This window comes from Muscardinus avellanarius (genome assembly GCF_963383645.1).
Source record: "Muscardinus avellanarius genome assembly, chromosome: 5".
Lineage (NCBI taxonomy): Eukaryota > Metazoa > Chordata > Mammalia > Rodentia > Gliridae > Muscardinus > Muscardinus avellanarius.
In genome coordinates, this window is record NC_137790.1 from 57,275,413 (window position 1) to 57,293,835 (window position 18,423).

Sequence of the window (18,423 nt, forward strand, 5' to 3'; positions counted from 1 at the left end):
TGCTCATCAGAATCACTTGGAAGGCTCTTTCAGATGCAGATGACTATGTCCAGCCTCAGAGTTTCTGACTTAGATGGTCTAGAATGGGCGATCTGAGAATTTTTTTTTTAACGTGTGTGAGTATGGTACTGGGGATTGAACCCAGGAACATTCTACCACTGAGGTACTCTCCCTAGCCCTTTTTAGTTTTTATTTCAAAACAGGTAAATTGTTGAAGTTCTCACTCAGTTGCTGAGGCTGGCTTCAAATCTGCCATCCTCCTGTCTCAGCCTCCCAAGTACTAAGATTACAAATATGCACCATCATACCTGGCTTCTTTACTACATTTTTTTTTATTTTTAAAAATGGACAAAATTAAACCCGGGCGTGGTGGTGCATGCTTGTAATTCTAGCATTCGGGAGGCTGAGACTGGAAGTTCACGGTTCCCGGATAGCCTCAGCTACTTAGTGAGGCCCTCTGCAACTCAGTGAGACCCTGTTTCAAAATAAAGAATAAAAAATAGGGCAGCGGGTATAGATTAGAGGTCGAATGCCCCTGGGTTCCATCCCCAGACCTGCAAAAAAATTGATAAAATTATATATATAATTATATAAATATATACACACACATATATATGCACACACATATATATACACACATATATATATGCATATACATATATATGTATATTTACATATATACAACTTTATGTAAATATATATACAACATATATGTAAATTTATGTAAGTATATATACAACATATATGTAAATATACATATTTACATATATGTATATATTACATATAATGTGTTGTTTTGAAATATGTATATGCACCTGAGAAATTTTATTTCTTATAAGTTGCCAGTTAATGCATCTGCTACTGGTTAAGGGACCACACTTTGAAAACTACTCTGTTAAAAGGATGATATAGTTTTACCCATAAAACTCTTTTGCTTATGTCCCATTTACTAAAATATTGCATGGTCTGGACTGCTTTTTTAGATGCCAGTGGGTTTAAATTATTCAAGCACTTTAATTGTGAATTGGCACTGGGAAAATAGCACTGACGATAGTATTGGCCAGGCTAAAACGTGAGGGTTCTATCTTTGCCTTTAGGAAACCTTGCTAAATGAAGGCCAGAAGGTTTGATGGCAGACAGGCTGCAGGGGTGGTGCGTCATGCTCGAGCTCTTTGCTAAGGAGTGACAGGAGTGTCACATCAACCCCCTCCGTGGCTCTAGATAAGAAAACACATTCCCCGTTCAGTGTTAGGGCTTTCCCATGCCTCTTTGTTTGGGGTTTGTAAGGGAAGTGGCAGGCTCCTAGGGAGGTGTCACTATCTGCAACTCCCAGAGGTGCAGCAAATTATATCTTTGCACAGGTTAGATTGACTTGCCTTGAGGGGGGACTGAATTGCCCTGAGATGTGCTCTGCTCTCCTAGGGCACAACAATAGTTCTGTATACCTACCACAGGTTTTTCTGATGAGAGGAGATTGATTTCTCCATGAGGATATGCGTGTGTGTATATGTTTAAGAAAAGTTCCAACACCTTAATTGCAGGTTCCTTAATAGCACTGTATGAAAACCCTCCTGGATTACAAGCAGTTGTACAGTGCGAATCCTTAGAGCGTCTCTTACATAGTTTTAGTTCATCGTTGAAGGTTTCCAGCCCCATCCATCCCCTCTTCACTCTGCTTAACTTAGATGAAATTCATTTCCCATCTGTGCTACAAGTTGCCCGTTAAAGTGTCTAAAAATTTCTGGATGGGAAAAGCATGGTGAGACTGTAGATTTTCGGCTACACTGATGTCCTGTGATCTGCACGTTTCTTTTATGTGTCTGGAGCACTGTGTGGGGAGGGCACACTTAGCCAAGGAGTGCCATAGGATGCATAGAGATGAAAGGCGATAGGTTTATTATTTAGAAGTCAGTGTGGGATCATAAATGTTACATTCAAGGGCATAATGGGTGCTCTTGTAGTCTGAACTTCCCAGTCCAGCTCCTCTCCCAGAAAAGCCACTTCAGTGTGGTTTGAAGGAGGATATGATGTCTGCCATTACATCCCCAGAGGGCTCCAGGTGCTTTCTCCACGCACAAGCCATTTCCGTTAATGACCAAGTAGCATCCCCTCAACAGGCTCGATGACTGACACCAAAAAGGTGCTTTAGTGTGATTTATGAATGAGTAAATAGATGAATGCCATCCATAAATGTAGCTGAGCCCTCCTTAAGCCTAGAAACATGTTCAATCTATCATGCTTTGTGGGTTAATGAGTTCTATAATTTACTTCCTGCCTTAGAAAATATTTACTATTTTTTTTTAGCCTTAAGTTATCTTTTCCAGAGGCTTGCAGATGGAAGAAGGACCTATTTCTAATATTTTGGGAACTGGCTTGAATTAAAGAAAGTCAATGAATATTTTACCTTTTGTTGCCTAACAAATTGCCTCAGACTTTAGCAGCTTAAAACAGCAAACATTTATTTCCTCATGGAGTTTCTGAAGGTCAAGACCCCTTCCTTTGATGGATGGTTTGGATTCAGGGTCTGTCATCAACTTGTCAAAATATACAGATTCTGCAGTTATGTGGAGCCTCAAACATGGCTGCGGGACCTGCTTCCCGGGACACCTCAGTCCCTCGCCGTACGGCCTCACGTAGGGAACCGGGATGTCCTCTCGGACACAGACACTTCCTCATGAGGCAGCGAGTGAGGAGGAAGCCACAGTGCCTTTTAGGATCTAAAATTCCAGACACTGAAGTCTTACATCACCGTGTCGACTCTAATTCTGTAGAGGCGAGTCACAAATTCTAGCCCACACCGAAGGAAAGGTAAATTGGGTTCCTCCTCTTAAAGGGAGGACAATGAAAAATTTGTACACCTATTTTCAAACCACTGCCATGAGTGATAGGGGAGTGCATCATTATAGCACATCCAGCACCCGGTAGTACTAAGTAGCAGCGCACTTGCAGGACCTCAGTACTTTTCTGTAGACGCCAAACGTTTCTTACGGGGAGGGGTGGGGTGGGCAGTCAGGTGACAGGACATTTTGAACTTGGAATGGTCTTGTTGGTACACACATGCTGTTCCTTTGCATTAAAGCACAGCTAGACTACACAGGTAGTCAATGTTTAGGTTCCTTCCACCAGCCTCTTCTTGGACACAGGGAAAGGGAACTCTGCTTTCTGGAGCAGACCGATATATTTGAGACTTTTCATTAAGCATATTCAAGCACAATAATCTCGCATTCAGTCTTCACAAGGCACCCGTATGTCAAACATTCTGAAGTCTTTGATACACAAATATGAATAAGACGTGATTTCTATTTCAGAGAGAGAAAAGTCTAATTTGCGTGTGTGCTTGTGGTGGGAAGAGGGGTCGTATGAAAGGAAGCCAACGACCTTCACAAGAGTGGCTTCAGTGACTTCAACCAGAGAAGCTATCGCCACACCCGGGAGGGAGCAGGATGGCAGCTGGGAATGGAGAAGGTGAGAGAAAGGATTGGAGGACACGTAACATCTTGGAATTAAGCCTTGAACGTTAAGAAGGAAGCACTAGGAAAGGAAGGGGCAAGAGAGTCCAGAGAACCATGACATGTGCAAATGGACAGAGGCACAGAGCCATGTGTATACATTTAGGGAACACCAGGTACAAAGAACAAAGGTGTACATGTAGCTCTTTAAAAGAAACACTAAATGATTTGCCCTTGAAATACTTGGCATAGCAAGCATAGAAAATGAAACGTAGGCTAAAAAAGGCAGCTTAATACCAGTGATAAAAGTTTTGTGCATTATGTTATGAAGATTAAATTTTATTACCAGTAGTATCCAAAGTAGGACAAATAAATTGACCCTAGGGAGTCATCTACTGGGCGGAAGGAATAAAATGTGAGAACTTCTATTGATGCTTCTGCACCCCCATCCCACTTCATGCCCCCAAACATGAGACAACCAACTACCATGAAAGAATTCGGGGATCACATCATTTTAGCACACTTAGTGCCTGGAAGAATTAGGTAGCAGTAGGCTTATAGCATCTCAGTACTTTTCTATAGACCCTGAAGGTATCTTATAGGGTAGAGGCTTTGCTGGGATGTGCTATATGAATGAAGGGGGCGGTATGCCAGGCTGAAGCTTTTTTTTTCTTCCAAAAGACATTTCCACTAGGGAAAATGGTGTATATAACTTTCAAGACAAAGTAGACAGAATGTGATGAAATAGCCTGAGGATGTATAAAAATGATGACTGAGTTTTCCATTTGGTTTGAGTGATAAGGAAATGCCTGAACCCCCCACCACCATCGTTGCTCCATCTGTACAGGTCACGGAGCGCCAGCAGGGGGCGTGAGGGCTAAGGTCCTGTCTGCCAAGACATAGCAGGTAGCATTGAGACAGACACTGATCGGGAGTGGGTTGGGGTGGAGGAAGGATCTTGAGTTTGATTGTAGCTATGTTGTCTTTGCCTTTGTGAGGGACTTTTAACTGGGATCTCCAGGGGACCACAGACAGTAAGAATATAGAGCTCAGGGGAGGGATGGTGGGAAGAGAGGAGCATAGTGGGAGTGACCAGAGAAGCCGTGCTAACTGGTCTTTGGGGTGGTTAAGATCATGGTGGGCATGTTGAATAAGAGACAAGGGTAGCCTAATTGATGGGGGTGTGAAAGAGGCAGAGGGGTCAGTGGAAAGGCAAGAAATATTCCAAGGCAGAGAGAAAACCAGAGAGATGTGGCAACACTGGAACTGTAGAAGGAGAGAATTTCAAACAGGAACTGGCCAGTGGAGAGAGATCAAGTAAATGAGAAGAAGAAAAAAATCTCTATGGGACTGACAATTAGGAAATCATTAATTCCTATAAAAGAATTATTTCAATGGAGCAAAGAGTGTAACATTTGATTAAATGATTAAAGAATGAATTGGAGGTAAGAAAATAAAAATTTAAAAAATGTGAAATAGTTACATTATTAAGAAGTTTGCACATGCAGGGAAGGATAGGGATTAAGGCCATATGGATCCTTTCAATACTGCTTGGGATTTCATTGAACAAGTGTTAAATTCCTCTTAGCCTGATGTTCAAGATGTGTCTCTCCTTATGTGTGAATCAGGCCTTCTGTCTTTCCAATACATTTTCCCCATTCTGTTGCTTCACCGTCTCTCTTCATGCCTAAAATGGAAGCAGTTTTCCAGATGTGCACTTAGCATGATTTTTGTGAAAAGGTGGAAGAATATTTTCCACTTTGTTTCTATTCTGATGACAACCAGAGCTAATTTTCTTTTTTGACTTCAGCAACACATTGGCCACATGTCTTTGAGAATCTTTATAATACCAGATTGTTCCTCTCCAGAATTTGCATACCTGTACTTTGTACATAAAAGTCTCTGCATATTTGTTATTTGGAAAAATCCTATCAGAGGCTGCAATTTTGCAGGCAATTTTTTTGTTCCTGTTTCTTAAAGGCATTTCACTACTATCTGCATTATTTATCCTGTAGCTCAAACGTCACATGTCCCGTACAGACTCAATTGTTTCCCTTGGTATACCATTAAGATACTTAAAATGTCTAATGTTGTTGTAATCCTAAAGATTTCTTCTCTTTTATTCCCTCTTCCCATCATTTATAAAATATGTTAAATGCTCCCGTTCTTTCTTGGATACTGAACTACTTATGATCTTTTATCCAGAAAAGCACTTAGATATCCTGAAACTTTGACTTTCTCAAAGATCATCCCTTTATGAAGCATTTTCCCCAGTGAGTCCCCACCCAAACTCAGGCTGACAGTGTTGAAAATTACCTTTGAAACAAAATTTTGTTGGAGGTTTTTAAAAAATGGAAATACAGTGAGTTTCCTGGAATCTCATCTTTTCACGCCTCCCACCTCTGAGCAGTCTGGTGGCTCTATCAGGAATAATTTCCTCTTATAGAAATCGTAATGCTTTATTTGTGGTGTGTGCTGAAATGTTTAGTGATTCTGAGGTTTATAGTATTATAATTTCACTCAGTTTTTTGAGGTCTGTCTGCCAGGACCTCATCGACTGTGGCAGGATGCCCGTTTTGATCAATAGATAAACAATTCCAGCTATAAATTCCCTCAAAATGCTTGGGTGGGTGCCCATGATTTATTTATTTCCATTTGCCAATTAGGGCTAGAGAGCCATGCTAATAGACTCCCTGGAAGGAGACAGAAAGAAATGTTGGAGGGAACTTGCTGAACCAAAAAGAAAAACCTTCCTGCTCTCTAAATTTAGAGTAAACCCATTACCATTTTTATTTTGCCACAATTAACTTTATCTCTCGGAATTCATCTAGTGTCCAAAGAAATCTTACAGCCCGAAGAATCCCTGCCTTCGTCTGGACTTTCAAAGTTCTTGTGAAATGCGTAGCCCGTGTGATCAGGGAATCTGAGCATATTGGTAATTTGTTATTACGAAGGCGCTTGTGGGCGTCAGGAACGATAATGTCTGTATTTAATGGTATTTGTGGCTCGCCCCTGGCTTGCAATTACCTGCCAAGTGCGGTGGCTGGATTGAAGGCATGATTGCAGCAGTCCCTTTTAAGAGATGTCCTACTGGCTCCTTGATGGTAATTTGACCTAGAGCATTTTGTGTGTGCATGTGTGGGTGTGTGTGCGTGTGTGTGCATGCGGTGAGTGGGGGGGGGGGACACTGTCATTCCCTCATTCCTCCTGAGCAGTAAGAAGAAAGCTTCTCAGGTAATTGAACAATTCAAATAAAATTCTTCCATACTGGCCTTGCTCAAGCAGCTGGATATCCTTGATACAATAGCAATCGGCCGTCTTGAACCCACACCCTAGGTGAGAGACAACTGGTCTGTGAAAGAACCGGCTGAGTTCGCAGGTGGCCATGACATCATGAGGCCATGATAGAAGTGTCTGGTCTCAAGAGATTTATTGTCCAAAGGCTGAGAGTCTGACAGGGGCTGCAGCTGAGTCAACCATTTTTATGTGTTTGTCTGCGGTGAGTGGGGCGGCAGCTATTACCTTCTTAGACTCTCTCTGTGCTTTTTAAGCACTGCATGGTTTGGACAAGTCTGTAAAATCCCCTTGCACACGTACACACTGAAGGCTGAAATATTGAGGTTGCATTTACAGACTTGGCCGCGAACAATACAATATGCAAGGCAGGACTTTGGGTTCCCACGGCTGTGCACATGGAGGGATAAAAACAATAGCGGCAGATACTCACACAAATATATGAATCTCAATCTTGAGAACCTTTATGCTTCTGAAGGGAGCAGTGGAGAGCTTATGGCTATTGTTCTGTTTCACGTGTGGCTTTAACCATTTTAATTATTTTTTCCACTTAGAATAGAAATTAATTAAAATGTCTGCCAGTTATTAACATGCGGTTCACATGTTACAAAGAACCTCTTTTTTGGTTTTATACCCTTGCCTTATTTTAAAATTAATATGTAATTACTGTAGAGACATTACAAAGCAGGAGGATGCAAAATAAATAATATAAATAGCTAACATTTATATTGCCCCTACTACATGCTGGGAGCTGTCATAAATGATTTTTCTATATTAGCTCACTTAATTTTCAAGGCAACTTTGGGAGGTGCATTTTTATCTGCTTCCATTTTATAGACGAGGAGACTGGGGCACAGAGAGGTGAGATAACTTGCCTGGAGCCCCCAAACAATCTGGCTTCACGGGGTGTCTTCGCCACATTGCTATGCTTCTCTTTATAACTACCCACAATACCTCTCACTCAGGGATAACTTACAGGTTGCCTTTGTGGATAGCATTCTAGATTTTTCTATTAATATAAAAATGAGCTGGGCATGGTGGTGCACGCTTGTAATCCCAGTACATGGGAGGCTGAGACAGGAGGATTGCAGGTTCAATGACAACCTCAGCAACTTTGTGAAGCCCTCTGCAACTTAGTGAAACCCTGCTTCAAAGTAAGAAGTAAAAAAATGGGGCTGAAATTGTACCTCAGAGGTAGAATGCTCCTGGGTTTAGTCCCCAGTAACACCAAAAAAAAAAAAAAAAACCCAATAATGAACATATAGTTCACCTGTACAGAATATGTGTGTGTGTGTGTGTGTGTGTGTGTGTGTGTGTGTGTGTGTGTGTATAACATTTATTTTCTGCTATGAGTCTTAACATAGGTGTCTTTATGTTCTCTGAGTTTATTAATGTGAAAATGAACTTAAGAGGGACGGAGGGGCTATGCCCTGAATCTTAAGGTTTTGGTGGAACAGAAACCTTTTTCCAGGTTTGCTACCTCCATTAGCAAGATTATTTATTTATTTATTTTTGCACTAAGTTATCTTGTGGTCTTTCAATTTTGATTTTTTTGGTAACTAATGTTAAATTCATTTTATTTTATTTTTTATTTAATTTTTTTCTTTATTGAACATAAGTGGTATACATTTAAATTATACTTGGTGCCCTCCCCCCCTGCCCCTGTTTTCCCTTCTCCCCCTACCACCAATGATTGTCCAGGGTAACCATGTCATATTCATAATTTTACACATATTCGAATATAGACCCTCATTAGTCAAGTTCAATCTTCCTCCTCCCCTATCTTTCCATTCAAGCTTTGCTGGCATTTCCCCTCCACTACCTGGAGTACCACTGGGATCCTCTAAGTTCCCTAGTTTGGGCATATTAGAGGGAACATATGTACCTTCTCCTTCTGTGTTTGGCTGATCTCACTTAACATAATGCTCTTCAGGACTTTCCATCTTCTTGCAAATGATATGATTTTATTCTTTTTTATGGCTGAGTAGAATTCCATTGTGTGTATTTCCCAGAGTTTTGCAATCCATTCATCTGTTGATGGAGACCTGGGTTGGTTCCATATTTTGGCTATTACAAATTGTGCTGCTATGAACATAGGTATGCACATGTTGCTATAGTTCTCTGAATTCAACCCTTTTGGAAAAATACCCAGGAGTGGTAGGGCTGGATCATATGGTGGATCTATTCCTAGCTTTCTTAGGAATCTCCACACAGATCTCCATAGTGGCTGAATTAGTTTGCATTCCCACCAACAGTGTAAAAGAGTTCCTCTTTCCCCACATTCTCGCCAGCATTTGTTGTTGTTTGATTTCTTTATGCTTGCCACTCTGACTGGGGTTAGATGGAATCTCAGGGTAGTTTTGATTTGCATCTCCCTGATAGCCAGTGATGTAGAAGATTTTTTCATGTATCTATTGGACATTTGTATCTCTTCTTTTGTGAAGTGTCTATTTAGTTCATTTGCCCATTTCTTGATTGGGTTGTTTGTTTTGCTAGTGTAGAGTCTTTTGAGCTCTTTATATATTCTGGATATTAGCCCCCTATCAGAGTGGTGGCTGGTAAAGATCTTTTCCCATTCTGTAGGCTTCCTCTTTAGGTTATTGATAGTTTCCTTTGATGAGAAGAAACTTTTTAGTTTGATGCTATCTCATTTGTTAATTGTTGCTTTAATTTCCTGAGCTTTGGATGTTTTGTTGAGAAAGTTACTGCCTGTGCCAATATGTTGTAGTGTTGAACCTATACTCTCCTCTACTAACTTCACAGTCTCAGGTCTAAATTCTAAATCTTTGATCCATCTTGAGTTTATTCCTGTGCATGGTGAAATATAGGGGTTTAAATTCATCTTTTTACAAATGGTTAGCCAGTTCTCCCGGCACCATTTGTTGAAAAGGCTGTCTTTTCTCCAGCATATGAGTTTGGCCCCTTTGTCAAAGATTAATTGACTAAAGATGTGTGGGTTTGTTTCTGTATCTTCTATTCTAATCCACTGGTCAGTATATCTGTTATTGTGCCAGTACCATGCTGTTTTTACTACTATTGCTCTATAGTATAATTTGAAGTCTGGGATTGTGATGCCTCCTGCATGTTTCTTATTGCTGAGAATTGCTTTGGCTATTCTGGGTCTTTTCTATCTTCATATAAAGTTCATGATTGATTTTTCTAGGTCTCTGAAGAATGTTGCTGGTATTTTAATGGGAATTGCATTGAATCTATAGATCAGTTTTGGCAGAATGGCCATTTTGATGATATTTTTTTCTGCCTTTCCATGAGCACGGGAGATCTTTCCATCTTTCAAGGTCTTCAATTTCTTTCTTTAATGTTTTATAGTTTTTGTTGTAGAGATCTTTTACATCTTGGGTTAGGTTAATTCCTAGGTATTTTATTGGTTTTGAGGTTATAGCGAATGGAATTGTTTTCTTTGTTTCTTTCATTGTGGATGCATTGTTGGCATAAAGAAAAGCCACTGATTTCTTTAGGTTGATTTTGTATCCTGAGACTTTGCTGAATTTGTCAATCAGCTCCAGAAGTATTTTGGTTGAGTTCTTTGGGTCTTCCAGATAAAGGATCATGTCATCTGCAAATAAGGATAATTTTAATTTCTCTCTTTCTATGTGAATTCCTTTGATTTCCTTCTCTTGTCTTATTGCTGCAGCAAGAGTTTCAAGGACTATGTTGAAAAGGAGTGGTGATAGTGGGCATCCTTGTCTTGTTCCTGACTTTAGAGGAAATTCTTGCAGTTTTTCCCCATTCAATATAATGTTGGCTTTGGGTTTACAGTATTTTGCCTTAATGATGTTGAAGTACATTCCTTCTATTCCAATGTTCTGCAGTGTTTTTAACATAAATGGGTATTGGATTTTGTCGAATGTTTTTTCAGCATCTATTGCTATGATGATGTGGTTTTTGTTCTTGGTTCTATTTATGTGGTGAATAACATGTATTGATTTGTGTATGTTGAACCAGCCTTGTTTTTCTGGGATGAACCCAACTTGGTCATGATGTATTATTCTCTTGATATAGTTTTGAATGCGTATAGCTAGTATTTTGTTTAGAATTTTTGCATCTATGTTCATTAAGGATATTGGTCTGTAGTTTTCCTTTCTTGAGGTATCTTTATTTGGTTTGGGGATTAATGTGATACTGGCCTCATAGAAGGAATTTGGGAGAGTTCCATCTCTTTTAATTTCCTGGAACAAGTTATGAAGTATTGGTATTAGTTGTTCACTGAAGGTTTTGTAGAATTCAGCTGTAAACCCATCTGGGCCTGGGCTTTTCTTTGGTGGAAGAATGTTTAATGCCATTTCTATTTCTTTGGTTGCTATTGGTTGTTTAGGCTTGCTATATCCTCTTGACTGAGTGTAGGTAGGTTAACTGTACTTAGAAATCTATCAATTTCTTCCATGTTTTCAAGTCTATTGGAGTATAAAATTTTAAAGTAGTTTCTGATAATCTGTTGAAGTTCTTCACTATCTGTGGTGATATCTCCTTTTTCATTTCTAATTTTGATAATTTGAGTTGATTCTCTTTTTCTTTTGGTTAGGTTGGCCAGGGGTTTATCAATTCTATTAATCTTTTCAAAGAACCAACTTTTTGTTTTATTGATTCTTTGAATTGTTTTTTTTTTGTTCTCTATTTCATTTATTTCTGCTCTAATTTTAATGATTTCTCACCTTCTGCTGGCTTTGGGAATAGATTGTTGCAGACTTTCTAGGTCCTTGAGTTGTGTCATTAGGTCCTTTACTTGGTGGTTCTCTGTCCTTCTTATGTGGGCACTCAATGCAATAAATTTTCCTCTTAATACTGCCTTCATAGTGTCCCATATATTTTGGTAGGTTGTGTCTCTGTTTTCATTCATTTCCATAAACTTCTTTATTTCTTCCCTAATTTTTGCTCTTACCCATTCATCATTCAATAGTGTATCATTCAATCTCCATGTATTTTAATAATTTCTTTTGAATTTCCTGTTGTTGATTTATACCTTTATTCCATTGTGGTCTGAGAAGATGCAAGGAATTATATTACATCTTTTGAATTTGCTGGTGCTTTCTTTGTGTCCCAGGATGTGGTCTATTTTAGAGAAGGTTCCATGGGCTGCTGAGAAGAATGTGTAGTCTGTAGTTCCTGGTTGAAATATTTTGAAAATGTTTGTTAGGTCCATTTGGTTTATGGTTTCCTTTAGTTCTAAAAAGTCTTTACTCATCTTTTGCCTTGAAGATCTATCCAGTGGTGTGAGAGGCGTATTAAAGTCTCCTAGAATTATTGTATTTGGGTCTATTTGGGATCTGATGTCCAGAAGGGTTTGTTTTACAAATGTGGTTGCACCCACATTTGGGGCATAAATATTTACTATCATTATGTCTTCTTGGTGTATTGTTCCTTTCAATAAAAGGAAGTGCCCTGTTTTGTCTCTTTTAATGTGTTTTAGTTTAAAGTCTGTTTTGTTGGATATCAGGATTGCTACCCCTGCTCTTTTTTGGTCACCAATAGCATGGTATATCTTTTTCCATCCTTTCACTTTCAGTCTGTGAATGTCTTTGATTGTAAGGTGGGTTTCTTGCAGAGAGCATATATTTGGATTATGTTTCTTAATCCACATTGCCAGTCTATATCTTTTGATTGGTGAGTTAAATCCTTTGACGTTAAGAGATATTATTAAAATATGATTTTTGTTTTCTGCCATTTTGTGTTCTGTCTACTCTTGGGTGGTTTGTTCTTTCTTCTTTACTTAAATGGCCCACTTATTAACTTCCTCTCTTCTCTGGTTCTGATGTCCTCTTCTTTTTTCTTCCTTATGGTTTATTTCTTTAAGAATTTTCTCTAGTGTAGGCTTTGAATTCATGAATTTTTTAAGATTCTGTTTATCCTGAAACACTTTTGTTTCCCCATTGATTTTGAATAGTAATTTTGCTGGATAGATTAATTTTGGTTGGAAGTTATTTTCTTCCAGGGTCTGAATCACATCATACCAGTCTCTCCTAGCATTCATGACCTGGGTTGTATAGCCTGGGGTGATTCTTATTGTTTTGCCTCTATATGTCACTCATCCTTTTGTTCTCACTGCTTTTAAGATTTCTTCCTTGGCCTCTATGTTGGTCATTTTGGTTATTATGTGGTGTGGGGTGGTCCTTCTTTGGTCCTGTCTCAATGGAGTTCTGTATGCCTCCTGGACATGAAGATCCAAGTCTCTTTCCATGTTTGGAAAATTCTCTGAGATTATTTCTTTGAAGAGATTACAGATGCCCTTGGTCTGTACCTCTATCCCTTCTTCAATGTCTATTATTCGTAAGTTAGGACGCTTCATATTATCCCATATTTGCTGGATGTTTAGGTTTTGTTGCTGTAAAGATTTCTGTATATCACTGATTGTGTTTTCGGTTTTGGATGTACTGTCTTCTAACAGTGATATTCTGTTTTCCATTTCATCTAATCTTCCAGAATTTCTTTCTATTGCTGTCTTCATTTCACTTATTGACTCTTTCATTTCATTCCAGACCTCTTTCTGATTCTTTCTTAGCATTTCTATCTCATCTTTCATCTCCTCTATACTTGTTTTAAATCCTTTCATTATATTGTAAATCAAGATTCTGAACTCCCCTTCTTGCATTTCTTGTAGGTCAGTGTTCGTGATTTCTGTTGTCTTTTCATTATTTCTGGTTCTCATATTTGTAGTGTTCTCTGTCCTGTTTTTCTGATTTCTACCTATCATTTGTGAGTATTATGTTTAGACCAATCTTAGTATTAGGAGTTTAGAGGTCTTGGCCAGTCAGCAGAGCTTTTCCAATGTTGAGGGTGGGTGATGGGGGAGGAGCTGTGGTGATGGGTAAAGGCGTTGGATTAGGTAGAGGATATGTTTAGGTTGAGAAAGACTTTAAGTATGATAAGGTAATATCTTGCTGAGAATGAGAGAGAGAGAGTTAATTAGTAGGACTCTTGTAGTTAGTACAGTAAGTATGGAGATATGAAATACTTTGAGTATTAAACACGGAGGTACATTATGGGGAAAAGTTTTTGGGGAAAAGATTAGATAGGTTGGTGTGGGGAAGTTTGTAAGAGGGGTGAGGAAAGGAGCAAACAAACATAAAAAAAAATCCACACAAGATACCAAGACTAACTATTATGTAATCAAAGAAAAAGAAAAATAAAAAACAAACCAAAAGAGGAAAAAGAAAAAAGAAAAGAAAGAAGAAGAAAGAGGAAAAAAGGACAAGAATAAGATAAAAGGAACTAGTGGTGTGTGAAACCAGAAAACAAAGCAAACAAACAAATATACATAAAGAAACAACAAGTAGGAGTAACAGAAGGATGGGGGGAAAAATAAAACAGCAACAACCATAAGAAAATAAAAGCAATATAAAAACAAAACACAAAAAAATCAGCAGTAAAAGAAAAAAAAAACAGTCTTACTTATTTACGAATATGGTGTCAGGTCCATATAATATTTGCATATCTGATTGCTTCGGTAGCTTTCAGAATATAATCCAATGTCTCTTAATTTTCTTTGTACTCTATTTTCATCTTCTTAAGTCACACTCTCTGGGTGTTTGAACACCTTTCTTTCCTTTAACTGCTTTAGGTTTAGGCATCAGGATGTCTGGTGTCACGGTTAATAGATTCTGTACAATCCCCAAGTTCTGTGTAATTCCAACCTGTAGTCAGCACTTCTGCTCACTACCCTAGATTCAGTTCTGTGCTTCCCTACAGCAGGGGTGGAGGGTGTCCAAAGTAGATTTGGGACCTCCCCCTGAGGTCCTGTGCAGATATTGTGTCTCAATGAATTTTCCTGTGTCTCTAGAAATTCTAACTGGGCTAGTTGGTATGGTCCCAAGATGTACCCTGGGCAAAGGGTTGTTGGTCCCTGGACACACACACTTACTGCCAGAGCACTGCCAGTTCCGAGAGTGCAGGTTGGGTGTACTGCTATTACTTGGCCCCAGTGTGAGTGGGTGCAGATGCCTAGTGCCTGCTGCTAGGCTCCACCAGGGTGCACTGGGCTGTGCTCTAGACTAGAGCTGAGTCTCAGGCTGCTGGGTGGGCAGAAACTCCCGGCGGTTGGCCAGGGATGTGGCGTAGGCACACACAGGTCTGGGGGCACAGGAGCTATGCAGTGTCCAGCAATGGTCTCTGCCTCCAGTGGGGCGTACAAGCTGGGGGCCTGAGGAGATCACACGGGTGCACAGAGCTTTCGCCACCTGGGAAGCTGGCTGCCAGCAAGGTAAATGCCCGGGCTCCAGCCACCGGGCTCCAGCAGGGTGCGGGGACTAGGCGCACAAGGTGAGCACTGAGTTTAGGGGTGGGGGTGGTGCGGGCGCAGGCAACTAGCGGGGGTCCTGGGGCGCAGACAGGATGCACGAGGACAGTGCTGGGTTCTGTGGCATGGGACAGAAGCCCAAGGCCAGTGCTGGACCTGGGGTGTATGCTAGAACCTGCAGCTTCCCTGGATGCACTCAGGTACCTGGCTTCGTTGGTTCTGGCGTCCGTGGGAGTCTCAATTTTGATTTTGATCAAAGCTTGTTCTTCTTTCATTGCATGAGGTGTCTCCAAGTGGAAGGTGACGAGATGGTAGAGTGATGCTTTGTGCTCCCCACCGACCTTACCAGCTGGTGTACCCATTTCCCAGCAGCTGTGGTGATGGCTAATAACCACGTCTAGGTGTCTTATAGAAAAATGCTGTTGGTGACTTCATCCATCTCAAGGTGTGCATCTAGAAAATTTGACCTGAGACAGGTAGGGAGCTCTGGGGTTGACAACAGGACAATCCTCTGTGGAAACGTAAAACTATAGTAATTTTCATCATTTTTGGTCATACAGTTTGCCTTGAATCAATCAGTACAGATATTTTCTTTCCAAAAGACAAGTGACTATGTTGTGCAAAATGTTTCCTTAAAAATATTTCGTTAAGGTGACTTCTGTGAACCAAAGAAAACCTTAAAAACCATTTCAAACACTTAATTCATGGTCATTTCTCATGATTTCTTATTTCCCAGCTTTAATGCTTTTCCTATTTCAAATCAATTACTTCCTAGTCATTCTTTAAGCACACACGTTTCGGAGTTATAATGGAAGAATAGCTATGAATAACTGCTCTGCCTCCTTCTTGACTTTTTTTTTTTTTCTTTTCTCTTTGGTGGTACTGGGGATCCTGGAAAGCCTTCTACCTCCGGGCTACACTCCCGGACCTATTTTATACTTTTTATTTGGAAACAGGGTCTCTTAAGCCAGCGTGGCTGGCTCCGAACCTGCATGATCCTCCTGTCTCCGCCTCCCAAGCGCGGGGATTACAAGCGTGCGCCACCACGCCCAGGCTACCTTCTTTACTTTTGCAGCACACCCATCTGCCTCCGCCTCCCTTGCTGAACATTTCTTTTGTCCCACCACCATAATTTCATGGTTGCCATTCTCCTTCCACATCTGGCAGTCTAGTTCTTAATGTGTTCTCAGTGTCATCACTTTTCTGTGTCCTCTCTCCTAAATGAACACTTCACTTCTGCCCCAACTGTCCTCCTTTACAGTCAGGATCAAAATCTGAAAACTTTTAACTGATTCTTGGACATAGTCACCACCATCATTTATAGCCCTGGCTTCCTGCAATTTGTTGGTAGAACTATTAGGTAGAAGAGGACTGGGAAATGTCTGAGCAATGAATCGTTTTTAAGAGGTAGAGATTATGTGACCAGGCGATTTAATGGTATTTGACTGTTCCTGAATTTGTTTCCATCCCAATGCCAACTGACTCCTTGCCTCCTATTTATATTATTGCAAGCGCCTTTGAGTTGAACTGCCTGCCTTGCTTTTTATACTGAGTAATCTTCTATGGGTCTGCTTAAAAATTCCTTCCTAAACCTCCTTCTTACCATGGCATTGCCTTGTTTGAAAACCCTTGCCTGGTTCCCCATTATCTATAGAATACTGAACTGAAAATTCTTAAGACAATCAGGTCCACTCTTAATACTTATTGGACTAGAATTAAAGTACAGATAGTGTCTCTGGCTCACTCCTCTTCTCACCTTCAATTCCATTGCACTGAGTAGGCATATATGTAAACATCCAGCTGAAGACCAACTTGGCCCATAACACTCCAGCTTCTACTTCCAAACAATCACCTCTGAGCCATTCTTGGATATGGGGATATGCAATGAATGGGCCAAAATAAAAGGATTTATCAGGCCCTAGAAGTGAGCGCACAGCAGTTGAGACCATTTAAAACTTCAAAGTCTTGACTGTAACTATGATCTAGAAGGTGAGGTAAGTACCAGGTCAGGTGGACATGGCCCTTAGAGAGGTATAGTTGGAGAAGAGCAGGATCTTCTCAAACACAGGAACTGGGGCACTCCCCTGCAAAAATTTAAAAGCAATTCTGAGTGTAACATGGAAGACTTTTCACAATCTAATCCTAAATTTACTTTCTCAGCAAGATTTCATACCATGTCCAAGTGTGATCACTCCATAGTCCTCAGTATGGTCCACTTACATGTCTTTGAGACATGATCTTTCTCATCTACCCAGATGACTTTCCTCATGCAGATCCCAAGTGCATAGAGACCAAATAAAGAGTGGGATGCTAAGCGGGGCCCTCAGCACACTGGAAAGAGTAAATTCCATCTAGATGGCAGATAATTTCCAACTCTAGACCCCTCGTGGCATGAAAGACTGTGTACTGGTATTGTCAAGTCTTCCTTTTATTAAGATAAGTTAGAAATACAAGCCAAGCATGGTGGCGCATGCTTGCAATCCCAGCACTTGAGAAGCTGAGACAGGAGGATCATGGTTCACGGACAGCCTCAGCAACTTAGTGAGGCCCTTTGTGATTCACTGAGACCCTGTTTCAAAATAAAGAACAAAAAATAGGGCTGGGGATATAGCTCAGAGGTAGAATGCCCCTGAGTTCCATACCAAGTACCCCCTACCACACACACAATAAAAAATAAATTTTTTTTTTTCATGTGAAATCTCTTGGTTTTAAAATATTGACAACTACTAAAGATTTAAAAAGAAAAGCACTCTACTGTTCAAATCAAATTCTGTCGTGCTTTCAATTTGGCCTGTGTCTGTTCTACAGTTTGGAATGGCCTGTACCTTCTTCTCCAACCCCGAGTCTTCTCTTTTTTTAAAAACATGATCTCAGACTCTACCTTCCTCATAAAGCCCCAATCCACATAGCTTTCCCCTTTCTCTAAACTGTTCTAGTACTTATGATCCATCGATCCTTCACATGTGACACCACTTGAAGCCTTCATTTTACTTATTTATTGGTATGGAGGATTGAACCCAAGGGCATTCTATCTCCAATTTATACCCTCTACTGTTTTGATTTTTATTTTGAAACAGGGTCTCCCTTAGTTGCTGATGCTGGCTTGGACCCTGCAACCCTTTTGTCTCAGCCTCCCAAATACTGGGATTACAATTGTGCACCATTGAACCTATCTTGAAATCCTCTTTTTATATCTCTAATTGAATTGCCAAGGAGATAGACACTTTCACTTTTCTGTTTATCCCACAGGGCCTAATGGAATCACATGGTAGATACTCAATAATAAGCAAATATTTGTCCAATCAAGAATAAATAACAATGATACTTTAAAAGTATACACACTTTACACTAAGGAATTTAATTTCTAGAAATTTCTCCTGCGGGAGGAAAAACAATAGATGCATGCAAAGATATATGTAATAGGATATTTGT